Source organism: Sus scrofa, chromosome 7 (genome assembly GCF_000003025.6).
Source record: "Sus scrofa isolate TJ Tabasco breed Duroc chromosome 7, Sscrofa11.1, whole genome shotgun sequence".
Taxonomy (NCBI): domain Eukaryota; kingdom Metazoa; phylum Chordata; class Mammalia; order Artiodactyla; family Suidae; genus Sus; species Sus scrofa.
Genome location: NC_010449.5, coordinates 46,975,685 through 46,996,794, shown reverse-complemented (window position 1 = coordinate 46,996,794; position 21,110 = coordinate 46,975,685). Strand labels below are relative to the sequence as shown.

The following is a 21,110-nucleotide window of genomic DNA, read 5'->3' as shown; positions in this document are numbered from 1 at the left end:
TTACCCATGACATTTTTCACAGAACTAGAACAAACAATCCAAAAATTTATATGGAACCACAAAAGACCCAGAATTGCCAAAGCAATTCTGAGAAACAAAAACCAAGCAGGAGGCATAACTCTCCCAGACTTCAGGCACTTTTGCAAAACCACAGTCATCAAGACAGTGTGATACTGGTATCAAAACAGACATACAGACCAATGGAACAGAATAGAGAACACAGAAATAACCCCAGATAGCTATGGTCAATTAATCTTTGACAAAGGAGGAAAGAGCATAAAATGGGAAAAAGACAGTTTTTTAGCAAGTATTGCTGGAAACCTGGACAGCTGCATGCAAAGCAGTGAAACTAGAACACACCCTCACACCATGCCCAAAAATAAACTCAAAATGGCTGAAAGACTTTAATATAAGACAAGACACCATCAAACCTCTAGAAGAGAACATAGGCAAAACACTCTCTGCAATCAACCTCATGAATATTTTCTCAGGTCAGTCTCCCAAGGCAACAGAAATAAGAGCAAAAATAAACCAATGGAACCTAATCAAACTGACAAGCTTTTGCACAGCAAAGGAAACCAAAAAGAAAACAAAAAGACAATTTACACAATGGGAGAAAATAGTTTCAAATGATGCAACTGACAAGGGCTTAATCACTAAAATATGCAACTTACACAACTCAACAGCAAAAAACCCAATCACCCAGTGGAAAAATGGGCAAAAGACCTGAATAGACCATTGTCCAAGGAAGATATACAGATGGCCAAAAAGCACATGAAAAAAATGCTCAACATCACTAATTATTAGAGAAATGCAAATCAGAACTGCCACGAGATACCACCTCACACCAGTCAGAATGGCCATCATTAATAAGTCCACAAATAACAAGTGCTGGAGGGGGTGTGGAGAAAAGGGAGCCCTCCTACACTGTTGGTGAGAATGTAAACTTGTACAACCACTACAGAGAACAGTATGGAGGTACCTTAGAAAACTATACACAGAACTTCCATATGACCCAGAAATTCCACTTTTGGGCACATATCCAAACAAAACTTTCCTTAAAAATACACATGCAGGGGTTCCCATTGTGGCGCAGTGGAAACAAATCTGACTAGGAGCCATGAGGCCATCTGATCCCTGGCCTCGTTCAGTGGGTTAAGTATCCTGCATTGCATTGCCGTGAGCTGTGGTGTAGTTCACAGATGCGGCTCGGATCCCACGTTGCTGTGGCTGTGGCGTAAGCTGGCAACTACAGCCCCAATTAGACCCCTAGCCTGGGAACCTCCATATGCCAAGGTGTGGCCCTAAAAGACCAAAGACAAAAAAAAAAAAAAAAAAAAAAAAAGACACATGCACTCACATGTTCATTGCAGTACTATTCACAATAGCCAAGACATGGAAACATCAACAGATGATTGGATTAGGAAGATGTGGTATATATACACAGTGGAATACTACTCAACCATGAAAAGAACAAAATAATGCCATTTGCAGCAACCTGGATGGAACTAGAGACTCTCATGCTAAGCGAAGAAAGGCAGAAAGAGAAAGACAAATACCATATGATATCACTTATATCTGTAATCTAATATATGGCACAAATGAACCTTTCCACAGAAAAGAAAATCATGGACTTGGAGAATAATAGACTTGTAGTTGCCAAGGAGGAAGGGGAGGGACTGGGAGCTTGGGGTTAATAGATGCAAACTATTGCCTTTGGAATGGATAAGCGATGAGATCCTTCTGTGTAGCACTGGGAACTATGTCTAGTCACTTATGATGGACCATGATCATGTGAGAAAAAAGAATGTATACATGTATTTGTAACTGGGTCACCATGCTGTACAGTAGAAAAATAAATAAATAAAAGGTTAAAAAAGAAGAATAAAATAAATGAGCAGATAAAACTCAAAAAGAAAAAAAAAAAAAAAAAAAAAAAAGAAGGTGTTCTCATCATGGCTCAGTGGTTAACGAATCCGACTAGGAACCATGAGGTTGCAGGTTTGATCCCTGGCCTTTCTCAGTGGGTTGGGGATCCAGCGTTGCCATGAGCTGTGGTGTAGGTTGCAGACGTGGCTCAGGTCCCAAGTTGCTGTGGCTCTGGTGTAGGCCGGCGGCTACAGCTCTGGTTGGACCCCTAGCCTGGGAACTTCCATATGCAACGGGAGCAGCCCTAGAACAGGCAAAAAGACCAAAAAAAAAAAAAAAAAAAAAAAAAAAAGATGTGGTTATATACACAATGGTATACTACTCAGCCATAAAAAAGAACAAAATAATGCCATTTGCAGCAGCATGGATGCAACTAGAGACTCTCATGCTAAGTGAAGTAAGTCAGAAAGACAAATACCATATGATATCTGGAATCTAATATACAGCACAAATGAAACTTTCTACAGAAAAGAAAATCATGGACTTGGAGAATAGAGTTGTGGTTGCTGAGAGGGAGGGAGTGGGATGGATGGGAACTTGGGGTTAATAGATGCAGGCTGTTGCTTTTGGAATGGATAAGCAATGAGATCCTGCTGTGTAGCACTGGGAACTATATCTAGTCACTTACAATGGAGCATGATCATGTGTAGCTGGGTCACTATGCTGTACAGTGCAAAATTGACAAAGCATTTAAACCAGCTGTAACGGAAAAAATAAAAATCATTATTAAAAAAAAAGATGTAGAGCAATAATAGCATAAAGCAGGAAAGAGAGAGAAGAGCAATATGAAGGAGAAAGAAAATGGAGAAAATAAATTAATAAAATACAATAAATCCTAACTCCGCCAAGTTGTACAAACTTAAGCAATATTTTTACCCCATCTTGAGTCTCAATGTTCTCCAAACATAGAGAATATTTATTTTATTCTTAAGTAAAATAATATTTATTTTACAAGGTTGTTAAACGGATTCGTGAAAATAATGTTCTGGAAATATCTTATATAATGATTGCAGAGGTAGTCCATAAATGCTAGCATAGCTTCTTCTAAGAAGTGGGTTCTTGGCAGTTTATTATACTATTTTATCCACTTTTGTGTATCTTGAAAATATTTGCAGTAGGAAAAAATTTTTAGTTCTAGCTTCTTTCCTTTTATGATCTTCTTTTCCTTGCTCCTTTCTGCCTTCACCTATAATTTTACAAATTAGCCTAGAGAAAGAGGAGGTTAAATATAAACAACCAAGTTGTCTCCATAAGGATTTTCTTAGGGGAGGCAAGCAGATGCAACATGAATTAGGAAGTCCTCAACTCCACTTGGCAGAGGGAGATGTCAAATAATCTTGGAATACAAAAAATCCAGGTTAACAAAGGTAATCATATGCCTTTGTCACCTGTCCTCTGGGACAGTCACCACTGTCCCATGTTTCACACTTCGAGGGGTCCACATCCTTTGAAAATCCCCAGTCTGGAAGAGTGGGTTGGATCTAGTGAGTCACATCTCATAAAGAGAATGCAATAAAGATGATGGGGTGTCATTTCTGAGTTTAAGTTGTCAGCAGCTGTGACTCTGTCTTGCTGGTGTTCCTTCTCTCTGGCTCTGCTCACTTGTTTGCTTTGGTGAAACAACCATCCGTCTGTGAGCTGCCCTATGAAATGACCCACAAGCATGGACCTGTAGGAAGATTCTGGCCAACAGTTGAGGGTGTGAACTTGGAAATAAATCCACTTCTAGTTAGGAGATGACTTCCACTCTGCTGACACTTTGATGGCAGGAAGCCTAAATCACAGGACCCAGATAAGCGGTGGTAGTTCCCTGACCTGGAGACTGAGAGTAAATGATCCTTTTTTAAACTGCTAAATGTTGGGATAATTTTTCATATGCAACAGTACACAGATAATACATCTGTCTCTTGACAAAAGGAATCACTCTAGAATGTCTATAAATATAAAGAGCTGTGGATTCAAAATATGATAAGCCTTTCCAGAAATCAGCTTGTACTAAATGTGGTTAGATTCTAGCTAGGTCTTCTACATGTCAACATGCCTATTATAAGAATCCAGAATGGGGCTTAAATTTTATTCTCTTCCAGAGTTTAGAATCTCATTTAGTGCATTCTTCTATTTAAGAATTTGGAATACTGAGGGAGACTATTAAGTTGGAAACTGAAGGGTTGGAGATTTTACCCTCCTCACAGGCTAACAAGCGAGACTGACACACAATTTTATGTCCACAGAGCGACAGAAGAACACACACACTTTGGACAGAGACAAAACTGTTTATTAATGACAACAAAACCAGCCCTTTGCATCACTTCCCAAAGTCCCAGCCTCCATAGGGTAACCCAGTGGGGACATGCTACCTGGGCAGGCACAGGGGTTCATTATAAGAGAGAAACACCCAATTAGGAAAAACTGATTTATGTATGGCTGGTGCTGTGGACCTGCCCATTCTTCCTCCCCAGAGAAAAAAAGAGGATTTATCTTTTCTCTGGGTATTACTTTTTTGTGTGTGTATTTTTAGGCTGCACCATAGCATATGGAAGTTTCCAGGCTAGGTATCAAATCGGAGCTGTAGCTGCCAGCCTACACCATAGCCACAGCAATGCAGGATCCAGGACACTTCTGCGACCTATACCACAGCTCAGGGCAACACCTTAACCCACCAAGCAAGGCTAGGGATGGAACCCGAATCCTCATGTATACTAGTTGGGTTCGTTACCGCTAAGCCACAATAGGAACTTCCTGTCTTTCCTCTGGAAAGGAAGCAAACCTCTCCAGGGAGAGGAAGAGGATTTTACTTACCTAGAATGTGTCTGAGGAGGGAGACATGCCTAAGCTTTATTATCTCTAGCTTCTGAGGTCATTGGCTCTTTAAACATCCTTGAACAGATGGTCCAAAATGTATAGGAAATACTTCTAAACAAACTGCCTTCCAAAACAGACAAGACTGGGGACAGAAAGTGAGTGCTGCCTCCAAAAAGCAATTTACCCCCAAAAAAGCCTCCCTCCCAGCCCAGCCCACACCTGTGTGCTGTGGACTCCAGGCTGTATGTTCCCATCCCAATGCTATCTCAGGGAGAAGTTGACTCCCAAACCAGGTGAACTATCAGCTGAAAACGAGAGGAAACCTGCAGAAGAGGAAAACATCCAAATACAAAATCAATGAGGCAGAAATCAGAAAAATCAGTGGTTCAAGTGGTATTTGGGAGAGAATGATGTTTAGAGAATTTTCTAAGCAGAACGGAATGACTCATTTCTTTCTTATAGAATGTGCATAGCTTTGGACAAGGCAGGGAATAAACCGTTTAAGGTGCTTATCAGTTTAGACAGTATCCCTGGAGTGTGGAGAATGCTCCAAGGACCCTCAAGTTAAACTGAAGGAGAAATGATCTTATCCAAGATGGGTCCAGGGTGGAAGAAAATTTATCCTGTAATATCCGTATCCCAGTCCATACAGTCTGGCTCCTTATCATGTAGATAGAACTGCCAGGACTACATCAGCAGCCCTAACAATCATCACCAATTAAGACACTTCATTAGCATATTTCCATTTCTCAGGATGAAAAACTGGTCTGAAATGGGACAGGCTATCGTTGACTACCCAGGGTACCAATCGATGTACTGCTTGGAAACACTGAAGTGGTCCTTGGGCAAGAATAGCTTTGAAACTGGGTTATGCTCTTGGCAACAAATCACTGAGTGTTCCTGAAAAATTGAAAGCATCTTGTCTGGGCAAGAGGCATTACATCTATTTTCTAGCTCAGGTATTCTTTTCTGGTATTCACCAGCTGGGCAGGCAAACAGCCAAGATACCGTCCTTTCAGACTTTCATTTGAGAAAAATGGCCCTTCAGTCTCCTTGTGATATTTCGGGAACATTAAGCTGAGTGAAATTTGGGGTCATCTAACAGGTTAATGGTGCAAATCATTAAACAGACTACACTAATCTTCTTTGCCGTAAGAACAATGTCAGTCATTTGACTTCTAAAAATGAGGACACTAGGAAAAAGAAGTTGAAATGGGAAAATTTGTGGGAAGCTTGCATGCTCTTTATTTTTTATTACTCAATGAATTGACTACATTTATAGTTGCACAATGATCATCACAATCCAGTTTTATAGTATTTCATCCCACACCACCAGCACATAACCCCACCCCCCAACCCCTCTCCTTTGGAAACCATAAGTTTTTCAAAGTCTGTGAGTTGGTATCTGTTCTTGCTTGCTCTCTAAACTGAAGTTCATGTTCTAATTTAAGAGGAAGAAATTTTACAGGGGTCTTCTCGCTGCACACAAATTCTATATTTAAATATATATATATATACACACACACACACAAATATTGTTTTTCCCTTTGCTTTTAGAATGATTGTGCTATAAATTGTTAACTGTATGGTTTATTGTCTACTCTCTAGAAGCTAAATTATGCTTTAAATACTATGATTAAATTAAGCTCTCTTTATAAACCAGCCATTATACCTTTATTTGTGTATTTTTGCTCTATAAAATTCTCTATTCACAATCTTTTCAGGCTTCTAACCTATAAGAGTATTTACTTAGCCATTAGATTATTCCAACTCAGATCTTTCCATGGGTATTGTTGAATCCTTAAGATTTGGAACAACTTTAAAAGTACTAGAAACAATGCTTCCACATTCTTACCTCTCCCTATTTCCTGTGTGTGTTCAAACCATTAGCTCTTAGGAAAGTATTTCTTCACCAAAATATAAGGTTTTCCCAGATAAGCTTTGATGATCATCTCAGGTGAACAAACCCAGAATTGCTACAAGCAGCTCAGTCTAACATATAAACGAATGCTATAAACGAACAGCAATTCCACTCTGGAAAATAAATATCTGCAAGGAAGAGTAGTACTCGGGCATCATCGGATATGATAAAAGAAGGAGGGAAACCCTCTCTCTCTTAAATAAAATAAAATACAGGAATTCCCGTCGTGGTTCAGTGGAAACAAATCTGACTAGTATACATGAGGACGCAGGTTCGATCCCTGACCTCACTCAGTGGGTTTAAGGATCTGGCATTGCTGTGAGCTGTGGTGTAGTCTCAGCTCAGATCCTGTTTTGCTGTGGCTGTGGCATAGGCCAGTGGCTACAGCTCCAAATTGACCCCCTAGTCTGGAAACTTCCATATGCCACGGGTGCAGCCCTAAAAAAAGTATGGCCCTAAGAAGACCAAATAAAAGAATAAAATCAGGGAGTTCCCGTGGCACAGTGGAAACGAATCCAACTAGGAACCATGAAGTTGCTGGTTCAATCCCTGGCTTCTCTCAGTGGGTTAAGGATCCGGCGTTGCCATGACCTGTGATGTAGTTCGAAGATGCGACTCAGATCCTGCATTGCTGTGGCTGTGGCGTAGCCCAGCGGCTACAGCTCTAATTTGACCCCTAGCCTGGGAACCTCCGTATGCCAAGGGTGTGGCCCTAAAAGACCAAAGACAAAAAAAAAAAAAAAAAAAAAAGAATAAAATCGAGAACCTCCAAAGCTCGTAACTGGAAAGTCAAAAGCCAGATAGGAAAGGTCTCTAAAAAAGTGACTTATTTCAGTCCTAGTATCTGGTTGGCAGAACTCTAAGGCGACACCCAAATAACTTTTACCCTTATGTAATCCCCTCCCCTTGGAGTATGGATAGAATCTGCGAATATGATAACATTAGGTTACATTGTATGGCACAGTTGACTTTTTTTTTTAATGTAGTAAAAAAAATTACATAAAATTTACCACTTTCTTTAAAAACTGTATACTCCTTGAAAATTACAGTTGTAACCATTGAGTCTGCTTATTCATTTGAAATTTTGAAAGTGGCAGTAATTATTTCTGCAATGAATATAAATACTACATAGTACTTAGTATTATAGTGTTATAGTGTTATTTATCTTTTAAAAATAAAGTCTTTGGCTCACCCTGTGAACTACTTATTAAGAAAAAAAAAAAAAAAGGGCGCCAGGAGTTCCCATTGTGGCTCAGTGGGTTAAGAACCTAACATAGGCGTTCCCATCATGGCACAGCAGAAACGAATCCGACTAGGAACCATGAGGTTGGGGGTTCGATCCCTGGCCTTGCTCAGTGGGTTAAGGATCCAGCATTGCCGTGAGCGGTGGTGTAGGTCACAGACACGACTCGGATCTGGCATTTCTGTGGCTGTGGCATAGGCCAGCAGCTACAACTCAGATTCTACCCCTAGCCTGGGAACCTCCATATGCCGTGGGTGCAGCCCTAAAAGAAAAAGACACACACACACACACACACACACACACACACACACGAAAAATCTGACCTAGTGTCCATGAGGATGCAGCTTCAATCCCTGGCCTCCCTCAGTAGGTTAAGGATCCAGCGTTACTGTGGTGAGCTGTGGTGTAAGCTGCAGCTGTGTCTGTGGCATAGCCTGGCGGCAGCAGCTCTAATTTAAACCCTAGCCTGGGAACTTCCATAATCTGCAGGTGCAGCCTTAAACAAACAAACAAACAAACAAACAAATAAATAAATAAAAATAAAAAAGCAGTCAAAAATGGCCAGAGAGAGGCGATCTCAGTTTTACTTTAACAAGACTGTCTGTTACCTGGAAAAGCATTTCGTCCTTGGGTACCTAGGCCTCCAAACCCACTGAATCCAAGGTTGTGGAGATAGAGAAAATTCTGAGAGTGAGTAAGGAAAAATAAGAGAAGTCATTAATACCTCCACCCTTTGGTTCTTGGACTCCTGGATTCTGACTCTAAGGCAGACACCACTATAGTGTGGTCCCTGGCTCAAGGTGAACACTGCATATGGCCCTTCAACATTTAGTAGAACTTTCTGCCATTCTTTCAAACCAGGTGTTTCTGAGTGATGGGCCTTGTAAGTAAGACCTGCAAATTCTGAGAGCATGAGCCTGGTGCTGCACATCTTTGCCACAAGATATGACTCTCATCAGCGTCAGTGCTGAATCAGTTCCATGATAACGGATAATACTTCCTTTCAGATGACAAATGCTGGGAGAAGCATCATAGTGAGGGAAAGCAAATCCGTAACTTGAGTATGTATGCTATCACCTCCACAATGAAAGAGGTCTCATGTGATCTGCATGCGCCAGGCACCCAGCTGGCCCCTGGGAACAGACCACACTAAGAGCTCAGCCACGGTGTCCACCATTTATAGGTTAAGCAATCAAGCCATGGTGACAGCCAGGTCATCTGGGTAGGTGAAGTCCCAGATGGTGGTGTTTCACTCTGTCCCATTGAGCAAGCACTGGAGGGATGAGGAAAGAGGCTGACTGACATGCAGAGTTAGGAGTACTTTGCCTCTTATTGAGAAAGTCCTCTGCAATGCATGACCTTTGGAGAGCTTTGACAAGGTTCAAAGATATTTTCACATTCTATGCCCATTCAATCAACATACCTCTTGCCCAGATTTCCTACTCCCCAATCTTCCAATCTTGTTCTTTCACTGATGAGCAGACCCGAGCATTAGTTGCTTCCTATAAATTAGGACTGATCCCTACCTCAGCCATTTCTCCTTCCAAGCAAAGTGAACAAGCCAATATCCACTGGATGTTCTGTCCACTGGGAAGATTTCTGTAGCATACTTTCAAGGCCATCTCTAACTGAGGCCGAAAGCAGTGCCATCTGCAACTACTGGTGGCAACGCACCATGCAGGTGCATGTGGAAAGTGGGTCTGTGCCTTTTTAACTGGAATCCCCGTGTGGCCTGAGGTATAAGTTGGATGAGAAGTAACAGAGCCTTCACCCACGCACCATGGGAGTCTGAGCTGCCTTCTGGAGCTCTTCTGCCTGGCCTTGGCTTTTCCACTTCCATTGGAACACTGCTGCCCATGTCCAATTTCATGATTTTGTGACTCATATAACATCCAATTCAGGGTAGGTAATTTGGGACACACAGCAGATCAGAATGCCACAATCTGACACTCATTTAGTCTTTTTTTAAAACGTATTTTATTATAGTTGATTTACAATGCTGTACTAATTTGTGCTGTATAGCAAAGTGATTCAGTTTTATAGGTATTATATATATATTCAGTTTATATATATAATGTAAAAGAATATATATATATGTGAGTGTATATATTTATATATATTATGTATATTCTTTTACATTATGGTTTATCACAGGATATTGAATATAGTTCCTTGTGCTATACAGCAGAACTTTGTTTATCCATTCTATATATAATAGTTTGCATCTGCTAATCCCAAACTCCCAATCCATCCCTCTCCCATCTCCTCTCTCCCTTGGCACCACAAGCCTGTTCTCTACAGACATTTATTCAGTCTTCACCAAGACCCAGGAATAAGCCAGGAGGTACTAAAGAGGGAACAGTTGACCAGAGACCATGGCCTTACCCTGACATCCCAGGGGCTGTGCTGCTTTCACTCTCAGAGCCTCCCAGAGGCTCACTGCAGCATCCCTGTCTACCACAGCCACTTCCAAAGCCACCAAATCTACAAGGTCAGAAGACCCAAGTGGCAAGGCATTTTGCACCACAGCCTTGACTTGCTAGAGTCATCATGGGGCACCACACAAAACAGAGCCCGCATATGGGTCAGAGCATCACACACACAAGTAATAGACGTTACCTCCAAAATCAATGAAGGTCCACCAAGCATTGTGCCTTTTCTTCATGGTGCAGAGTACAAAGTGAAGCAACTCCTTCCTCTTGAAGAGGGTGATCTGAACACGCCCCAATCACCTGGATTTCCTTAGGATCTTTTCCACTGTCACCAAGCCCCTTACCAAGTTTAATTCCCATCTTCTGTCATGCACGTTCTTTACAGTGGCATCTAGGGTCCTGACTACTTCCTTCTCACCAAGTATAGTTAATATAACTGTATCGTTATAGCTGGCCAACAAGATGATCAAGTTCCTCCCAGACCCTGGTATGGCAGAATCAGAGTGGACATAGCCTTTAGGTAAAACAGTAAAGACATTCATCTTTCTGCTCATGATTACTGATCATCTGTGCTTTTGATTATCTTTGATGAAAGCAAAGAACAAAAAGCCTATGATAAATCAGGAGTAGGATACTTTGTACTGGGTGGTGAGGATGCCAATTTGTGCCAGAATCTCCCTGAGGCTGGCACTGCTCCTGTATAAATTTTCAATAATCTACATACCCCAAAACTCTCTGGCTTTTGCAGTGTTCAAACAGGGGGGTTATGTGGAGATATGGTAGGAATTAACCAATCTGTGTGGCTGGTTTTTGTTTTTGTTGGTTTGTTTTTTAGATTTTTATTTGCCCCACCCCAGACATGTGGAAATTCCCAGGCCAGGGATCAAACCTATGCCACGACTGTAACCAGAACCACAGCAGTTACACCAGAACTTTAACCCACTGAGCCATGAGGTAACCCCCCCCATTCTGTGTTTTTAAGTCTTTGATTGACTCATTCATCTCTCCCCCAAGATGTTGCATTGCTTTTGGTTTACTATCTCAGGTTGGAAGTCAGGATGAGGAGAGTTCCAGGGGCTTCTATTTGACCCCAGTCTACCTAACAGCACTTACTCAGTGGGTCAGAGAGATAATGGTGGGGGTCCACCAATTTTCAGGGTATATCTGTTACCACTCTACTACCCAGGACAAGGGAAATAAGCAGAGATGGGTCTAGAATCCCACAGGACACACTTTTCAATGGGCTTGGAACAAGATTTCATCTATCACCCCAACTCTGTAAGTTTCTTCTCAACAGGGGCACCACAATGACATCTTCAGTATCCAGAAATCGGCTTCATGTTAGAGCCCATATTTAGTAACTCTCCAGACTTACAGGGTTTCAGTTATAGATATATTTAGTAACTCCAGGAAGTTTGGGCATAAACTTTTCTGTTGTATAGTCAACCTGGTACATGACTGCAGTTTTCTCCAAGGAAAGGTGTGGCCACATTTCTGAGTCTTTCCTCAATAGGTCTTACCTCCTTCAATCAAGGGGCTCTAAGCCTGTGGACTGTCTTAGATCTGGAAACTGAGCAAGAGACCAGGCTAGATTTCTGCCCATCTTTCCCACATTTTCTAGTGAAACATCACCACACACCAACAGGGACAGTGCAGAACACCAGAGCTAGTGTCAGTAAGAAGATTCCTCTATTGCTGGGTGTTAGCTGGGGAGCAATGTGGCCAAACCCTATCCAGTAATAGCTGTGGTCTTTGGGAGAGGAACACCACCCACTGCCACTTGGAGGTCCAGGGGAGAAATAGCCACAGAACTAACTCTTTGAGATCCCATTGTGGCTCAGTGGTGAGGAACCTGACTAGTGTCTCCATGAGGATGCGGGTTCAATCCCTGGCCCTACTCAGTGGGTTAGGGATCCGGTATTGCCATGAGCTGTGCTGTAGATCGCAGACGTGGCTTGCATCCCATGTTGCTGTGGCTGTGGCTTAGGCCGGAAGCTGCAGCTCTGATTCGTCCCCTAGCCTGGGAACTTCCATATGCTACGGGTGCACCCCTTAAAAAAAAAAAAAAAAAAAAAAAAAAAAGAAAGAAAGAAAAAGAAATAACTCTTGCTGGTCTTTCCCCTCTTCATCAATGGAGGCCAAAGGGCTATAGAGCCCAGCTGGTTCTTTCCAGAAAGGGCAGCCTTCCAGGAACCAAAATAAGGCAAAGAAGGTAAATAGTGAATTTGGGGAGGAAAATAGATAGTATCCAGTACACATGTCAATGTAGGAAGAACTTCCTTCTTAACAGTTGCATAGTATTTCACTTTATGAATACATCAATGAGCTATATGTGACCAGTCCTCTGCTGATGGATATTTAGGTTGTTTGCAATCTTATTATAAATAATACTGTTATGAATACTGTATGGCAATGAATAATATGAGATAATATGAGAAACCTTGCCTATATGATTTTTATTGTGGTAGAATATACATAATATAACTTTACATTTTAAGCATACAATTCAATGGCATTAAGAATCTTCACATTGTTGTGAACCCATCACCACCATCCATTTCTAGACTGTTTCATTATCCCAAACTCAACCTTTGTACCCATTCAAAAATATTCCTCCCTCCCCCCAGGCCCTAGTAACCACTATCCTACTTTCTGTCTCTATGTATTTGACCACTCTAGGTATTTCATGTAAGTGAGAGCATATAATATTTGTCCTTTTGTGCCTGGGTTATTTCACTTAGCTGTTTATTTGAAAGCTACTTATGGGTTATATCACTTCTTCCACTAAACCAAGTTTCATCCATATTATAGCATGTATAAGAATTTCATTCTTTTTTAAGGCTGAACAACATTCCATTGATATTGGAACATATATTTTGCATCTATCTTAATATACATATGATAGAAATTAAATTATTGGATCCCAGGATATATCAAATTATAATTTTTATGTTTATTGCTGAACTCCCCTTAACTGAAGAATTTGTACTAATTTATACTCCCATCAGAAACATATAAGAGTGTCTAATTCCCATATCCTTGCCAACAAGTATGTGGACTTTTGGATATTTGCTAACTGGAAAGACAAAAGAAAAAGAAAGGATAAAAAGATGGTATTAGAAGTCTCTAATTGGGAGTTCCTGTTTGTGGCTCAGTAGAAATGAAACCCAACTAGGAGCCATGAGGATGCAGGTTCCATCCCTGACTCAGTGGGTTAAGGATCTGGTGTTGCCATGAGCTATGGTGTAGATCGCAAATGAGGCCTCAGCTCCTGAGTTGTTGCAGCTGTGGCTTAGGCAGGCAACTGCAGCTTGGATTCTACCCCTAGCCTGGGAACTTCCATAGGTGGAGGGTGGGGCCCTAAAAAGCAAAGGAAAAAAAGAGTCTCTAACTGGAGTTCCCTTGTGGCTCAGTGAGTGGGTTAAGGAGCTGGCATTGTCACTGCAGCAGCTCGGGTCGCTGTTGTGGCATGGGTTCAATCCCTGGCCTAGGAACTCCCACATGCCAAGGGTGTAGGGAAAAAAAAACACCCAAACAAGCAGATGAAGTGCACAATGCCTAAAGAAGGAACAAGTGATATCTAGAAAATCTGCATACAGCTATTGATCCAACAATCCCCTATCTAGGACTCCATCTCAAAGACATAGGGGTAAATTCCCAAAAGGGGGTGGGCATGAGGCTGTTCACTGCTGCACAATTTCCAATAGCAAAAGCCTGGAAATTACTGAAATATCCAGAAAGGAAAGGATTAGTATGCCCAGGACTGGTCCCCAGCCGGCTAGTCTCCCAGAAAAGGTGTAGCCTCCTGTGAAGCCCCTGGGGCCCTGTCCTTAAGGTGATCATTTCTGGTCAGCTTAGCTCCCCGCACCCCCGTCATCCTGAGGACGCCAGGGCTGGGGCTGGGGTGGAACTGCCTCAGTCCTCCACACTCATAGGGAAAATCCTGCCACCAACATGCCATCTCCAAGAGCTGACACTGCACAGCTTGAACCCCAGCCCCAGTCACACTGTGAGAGGATTGGTGATTGTCCCACCCTAAAAACTCATCTGGCAGGATCAGACCAGAAACTAGGTGATGCCACCCTGTAATGCTTAGGGGCCCAGCCCTGCTCACAGGGAGGGGCCAGTGCTTCCTCCATCTTTTAACTTAAATGTTCCACTGCACAAGGAAGGGGGAGTCTGGGTTTCTGCTCCGTCTGGGATGGTTAAGGAAAGATCAATCCTGTGTCGGTGAGTTTTCTCTAGTGAGTGCTGAGCTAATGGACCCAATGAACAGGCTACTTAGCCACTTGCCCATTTTTATAATCAACTGGTGCTACAAGCAGGGTATCTGGCCAGGTAGTTAAAATTTTCTGGAAAATAATTGACAGATCAGGGATCCAAGTCCCACTGGGGGTTAGGATGGATCCCCTCAGGGTAGCTTGGCCAGCTTTGAGGATGGTTAATCACTAATTGCTCATAGGAATCCCAGGAGGACCTGAGCATGGAGACCCAGAGGGAAAGGCCCCCTGATATAGAAGTCCTTTGCTGTCATTAGTGACCTGGCAGGAGAATTTCCCCTGGAAAGGGTGTTTCCCTTGTAAAAAGGCTAAACTAGTGTACCTGATGCTAGTTCAGCCTCCCTGTGATCACTGAAGAACACGCATCGTTGGCCTGACTGCTTAGTACTCATGGTGGAGGGTGTTAGAGCTGAGACACAGGTCACCCTAAAGACCAGCACAAGGAGGATGCCCCAGTTGTACCCTCCCCCCCTTAGAATAAGAGAGTTAACTGTGCAATTTCAGAAGCAAAAGAATCTTACTTTGCACTTTGCCTAGATCCTTTTTTTTTTTTTTTTTCCCAGTCTTTTTAGGGCCTCCAGCCTATACCACAGCCACAGCCACAGAGGATCCAAGCCACATCTGTGACCTACACCACAGCTCACAGCAGCGCCAGATCCTTAACCCACTGAGTGAGGCCAGAGATCAAACCCGAGTCCTCATGGATACTAGTCTGGTTCATTACTGCTGAGCCACAACGGGAAACTTCCTATTGGCATAGATCCCTTATTTCATAAAGAGTTGCAAGACAGTGATAATACATGGGTATGTAAACGGCTTTTTGTTTGAACTTTGACTGCACATAATATGGGCAATATACCTGGTTTTGAGAAGTCTTTTCAGTGCAATTAAAATTCTTGCTTACCTTATTTCTAAAGTTCTCATCACCTCATTTCTTGGTGATATTCTTCTTCTTGTCTCAAAATCTTCCACTGAGATCAGAGTGGACATTTTCCCACTAGTTCTCAATTTTCATGACCTATAGGCAAACCTTGGAGATGTTACAGGCTCAGTTCCACACCATTGCAATAAAGCAAATATCTCAACAAAGGGAGTTACAAGAGCTTTTTGGTATCCCAGATGTATATAAAAGTTATGTGTACACTATGGTGTAGTCTTTTAAGCTTGCTATAACATTGTGTCAAAAAAATGTATGGACCTTATATTTAAAATATTGCTAGAGTTCCCTCTTTTCTCAGTGGGTTAAGGATCTACTGTTGTCACTGCTGTGGTTCTGGTTATAGCTGTGGCACAGGTTCAACCCCTGCCTGGGAACTTCTGCATGCTGTGAGTGTCCCCACATCACCCCCCCCAAAAAAAACAACACATAAATATTGCTAAAAATGCTAACCATCATCTGAGCCTTCTTCACAAGTCGAGGTAATAACATCAAAGATCCCTGATGGCAGATCACCATAACAGGTATAATAATAATGAAAATGTTTGAAATATGGCAAGAATGACCAAAACACGACATAGAGACACAAAGCGAACAAACACCATTGGAAAAATGACTCCAATAGGCTTGCTCAGCACAGGGTGGCCACAGATCTTCAACTTATAAAAAATGCCATAAAGTGGGTTTGCCTGGACCACAGTTGGGCCAGTTTGCTCTGAGCCTCTTCTCCACTAAGCCCCAACCTTGGCCTCTAAAGAGTGGAACATACATCGACACAGTTTCCAACAGCTCAAGGCTGAATCCCTGGGAAGATCCTATGCTCCCTTAAAGGGCCAGCCTGAGAAAACTCGGGGCTGTTAAAAGAATGTGCCAAGGCTTCAGCCCCTGTCTCTCGGTCACTAAAGGAAATAGGAGCCAGTTAGCAAACCCTAGTGGGTTTCACAGGGACCAACCCCTTTTCTTTCCAGTTTTTCTAAGTTTTCACTTCCCTGATTCCATGGAGCCCTGGCCTCCTCTGCACCCTCTCATTCTCTCTATAAAATGCCCAGTCACCTGGGTTTAAGTCAAAGTCAAGTCCACACTGGACCCTTTTCCCTACTGCAGTAGCAGATAGATGACTGACTAGAATCTGCCCTGACAACTTCAGCTAGTGGCCACTTTTCTATCTTTGATACTATTTAGCAGTCACCGAAAGTGGGTGGAGCAGAGAAGAGCCTGCCAAGGGGCTGATACTCAAATAACAGTCAGGGCACATACAGCAAAGACAAACATTGGAGTGGAGTGGCAAAAAAGGAGGTCCGATCCTTTGTAGCAGATAGCATTTGATCCAGAAAGTGTTTGGAAAGGAGAAATTTTGAGAAAGCAAGGAGAGGGTTATTTATCATTTAGAAAAGAGTCAAAGGTCACATCCAGCCTGAGGCAGTCTTGTCAGAGATGGAAATCAGAGGGACAAGCTTAGAGAGCAGGGAGGGGTGAGGATGACCAAAGATTAAAGAGTCTGTAATTTGGGGAAACACCTGCTTTGGGTTGAGAGCAGGCCACAGTGGTTGTTGTCCTCAGCTGCAAAGGCCTCTTCATCTTGGGCAAGGGAAGGCTTTGCCCAGTGCAATAACAGTGACTGTTGGCAGATCTGGAAACGCTTTCCAACCTCAGGCAAAGACTCTTCTGAATGAAGGAGTGAGAGGAAGGGAGGAGATAAGAACACTGAATTTGCAAAACTGGGCTGAGGCCCTGGGAATACAAAGGACCTCAGTCACTTTGTGGATTGGGGTAGAGGTAGAAATTTACTTTGTTTTCTTTCAAGGTTTTTTGTTATCTTCATTTGGAGTGTTTTGGTTTGTTTGTTTGTTTACTCCTCATCTTGTTTGTCTAGCTAAGGCCACAACCTGAAAACCTGGATCTGATAGGACAGTCCTTACATACCTACAAACACTCCTCCAGCATGTTGGTCAGCACCCCACCCCCCCTTCTGCCCATCAATTTACTTCTGAATATCTCTAAACCCAGTAAGAGGGTTACTTCATTTCCAGAGGTTTCCTAATTCAGACCTTCAATAACTCACCTTGGAACCACCAACGAATTGTAAATGTGTCATTGTTTCTCTTTCTCTAGCTCTCCTCTAGACCTCAATCTGCCTTTGACCTTCTCTCAGAATGACCTAAAACATAGCTCTGATCATGGAAAAACCCTCAGGGTCTCCCAGTTACTTAAGTCCCAGCCCTCAGCACAGAGGCACAGTCTGGCCCAAGATCTCCTTCTGCCTCCTTCCCTCTGCCCCCAACTCCCCACCTGACTCCAGGCTCATCTGTCTCCTAGAGGCCAGAGAGTTGCCATTTTTCCATTGTGCCCTGCACTTTCCCTTTGTTTATATGGTTCCCTTGTGTCTCTTAACGCCTTCATCCCCAAACCCCTAGTCTGGCCAGCACTCTTTTTTTTTTTTTTTAATTTTTTTTATTACTCAATGAATTTATTACATTTATAGTTGTACAATGATTATCACAATCCAATTTTATAGGATTTCCATCCCACAACCCCAGCGCATCCCCTCACCCCACAAACTGTCTCCTTTGGAAATCATAAGTTTTTCAAAGTCTGTGAGTCAGTATCTATTCTGCAGAGAAGTTCATTCTGTCCTTTTTTCAGATTCCACACATCAGTGAAAGCATTAGATGTGGGGTGTCTCATTGTCTGGCTGACTTCACTTAGCATGATAATTTCTAGGTCCATCCATGTTGCTAAAAATGCCAGTATTTCATTCCTTTTCATGGCTGACTCATATTCCATTGTGTATATGTTCCACCTCTTCTTGATCCACTCCTCTGTCGATGGACATTTAGGTTGTTTCCATGTCTTGGCTATTGCAAATAGTGCTGCAGTGAACATCAGAGTACATGTGTCTTTGCCAGTCATGGTTTTCTCTGGATAGATACCCAGGAGTGGGATTGCTGGATCAAATGGTAGTTCTATTTTTAGGTTTCTGAGGAATCTCCAAACTGTTTCCCACAGCTGTTGCACCAATGTACAATCCCACCAGCAGTGTACTAGGGTTCCTTTTTCTCCACACCCTCTCTAGCACTTATGGTTTGTAGACTTTTGGATGCTGGCCATTCTGGCTGGTGTAAAGTGGTACCTCATAGTGGTTTTGATTTGCATTTCTCTAATGATGAGTGATGGTGAACATCTTTTCATGTGTTTTCTGGCCATCTGAATGTCTTTGGAGAACTGTCTGTTTAGATCTTCTGCCCATTTTTTGATGGGGTTGTTTGTTTTTTGGTTTGTTTTTTGGTATAAACACCTGCAGGGGGTGTTTATAAATTTTGGAGATTAATCCCTTGTCAGTCAACTCATTTGCAAAGATTTTCTCCCATTTCGTGGGTTGCCTTTTCGTATTGTTTAGGGTTTCCTTTGCTGTGCAGAAACTTTTAAGTTCTATGAGGCCACCATCACCCTGATACCAAAACCAGACAAAGATACCACAAAAAAAGAAAACTACAGGCTAATTTCACTGATGAACATAGATGCAAAAATCCTCAACAAAATACTAGCAAACCGAATCCAACAATGCATTAAATACATGAGGCCATGTACCTCATGGCCAGCACTTTTGATACATGTTTCAACTCCAGCTGAGTTGTCTCTTTCTCTGCAAACTATAGCAACTTTTCTTGGTAAAATGAATCCCTCCGTGCAATCTGCTCCCCAAAGCCCACCCTCCTACTATAATTCTCATTGCTTTGGTCTTTATTTAACTCCGTCGATATATCATTTGCCTGAATAGTCTTTTATGAGATTATAAAATCCTTGAAGGTACAAATGGAGTTACACACACCACTTGGCACATAAGGCTGTAATGCCTCAAACTGACAACCCGTTTCTCATACCTTCTCCTTGATCTAAATTGTAAACTTCTTGAAGCGTTGACTCCTTCTGTTCCTCTTTCACTGCTCCAACTCTCCCTCTTGTGATAAACCAGTTATCCTTTGATCTATGAAAGGATGGATTAGATCACCTAGTCGCCTGTATCTTATGTTAATTTTGTGATTCTAAGAGAAAAAAAGAAGAACCCAAGAAATACATCATACTGATTTCACAAGGGCTACTTAGGCAGTATTTACACTTAGGGATTGAATAGTAATTACCTTTTTAAAGGAGAACAGGGGCAGAGAAGCAAAGAAGGTCCTCCTCCTGCGTGCTCCTGGTTATTGATGACCTGCTATGTGTCCAACACTGATGTAGGCACAGGAGAGACAGCAGAAAACAAAACTGCACACAGGTCTGCCATCTGTGGAGTATGCCATCCAGGTGATGAGACAGACAACAAAGACGTGCATGGTGCAGTCAAGTGGCAACGATGCTAGGAACCAAAATACCACACTTCCACTGTTAATAATAGCAATGATGGGGAGTTCCCACTGTTGCTCAGTGGGTTAAGAACCCAATATAGTGTCTGAGAGGATGCAGTTCAATTAAGGATTAAGGATGGGTTAAGGATCCAGCGTTGCTGTGGCTGTGACACGGGCTTCAGCTGCAGGTCTGATTCAGCCCCTAGCCTGGGAACTTCCATGCACCACAAGGGCAGCTGTAAAAATAAATACATAGATAAATAAATAAATAAACAAACCAATAACAATAATGATATAGTCATTCCCTTGTGGTGCCATAGGTTAAAGATCTGGCATTGATATAAAGCTGGTAAAGAGCTACAGAGTAACAAAATACAGTGATACCTAGGAATGACAAAAAGGCCTCTCTAGGAGTTCCAGTCATTGCACAGCAGAAACGAATCTGACTAGGAACCATGAGCTTGCAGGTTTGATTCCTCACCTCGCTCAGTGGGTTAAGGATCCAGCGTTGCCATGAGCTGTGGTGTAGGTCGCAGACGCGGCTTGGATCTGGCGTTGCTGTGGCAGTGGTGTAGGCTGGAAGTTACAGCTCCAATTAGACCCCTAGCCTGGCAACCTCCTATGCCCTGGGTGCAGCCCTAAAAAGACTAAAGACCAAAAAACAAAAAACAAAAAAACCTCTCTAAGGGGATGTGCAGGAAACACTGCTGGCGGTCCCCATGGCCATCCTCACTGCTATCTTTGCCAAGAACAAGCATAGTGGATTGTTTACCCAATAAAGAGAAAGCACTGAGGAAGGTCAGTGGAAAAACAGGTAAATGAGTAACCAAATTATGGTATAGTCGTCCTTTGCTCTGAAATAGAACCTCTTGTTTTATCTGCCATATAAATGGCACTTTACAAAGGGTTTGGGTTTTTTTTCCTTTTCATTTTTGGCCGCCCTGCGGCATATGGAGTTCCCAGGCCCGCGATCAGATCCCAGCAACAGTCTTGATTTAAGCCACAGCTGTGGCAATGCTGGATCCTTAACCCACTGTGCTGGGCCGGGGATCAAATCTGTTTCCCAACACTCCCAAGACATCACTGATCGCGTTGCACCACAGCAGGAACTCCTATAAAGGTTTTTTAAACCTTAGAAAACATTGACTCCATAAAATAATAAGAGGCAAACTATAGATAGTTATGATCTCATCTGAATTAAAGTTATAATTATGTATGTATTT

The 21,110-nt window shown here is 42.4% G+C and overlaps 2 long non-coding RNA genes across 3 annotated transcripts in view; one reads left to right on the top strand and one right to left on the bottom strand.

Annotated features, from left to right (window-relative positions):
• Positions 1–21,110, top strand: part of LOC106504565 — a 103,781-nt gene that overhangs the window by 43,076 nt on the left and 39,595 nt on the right. The window lies entirely within an intron of this gene.
• On the bottom strand, positions 19,495–20,410 carry LOC106504564. Of its 2 annotated transcripts, none has more exons than XR_001298146.2 (3): positions 20,369–20,410; positions 19,684–19,826; positions 19,495–19,587 (listed from the first exon to the last, which is right to left on the bottom strand). It is a non-coding gene; the product is annotated as an uncharacterized LOC106504564 (long non-coding RNA). The 2 variants fall into 2 exon arrangements; XR_001298145.2 differs by having other exon boundaries at positions 19,684–19,898; positions 20,369–20,409.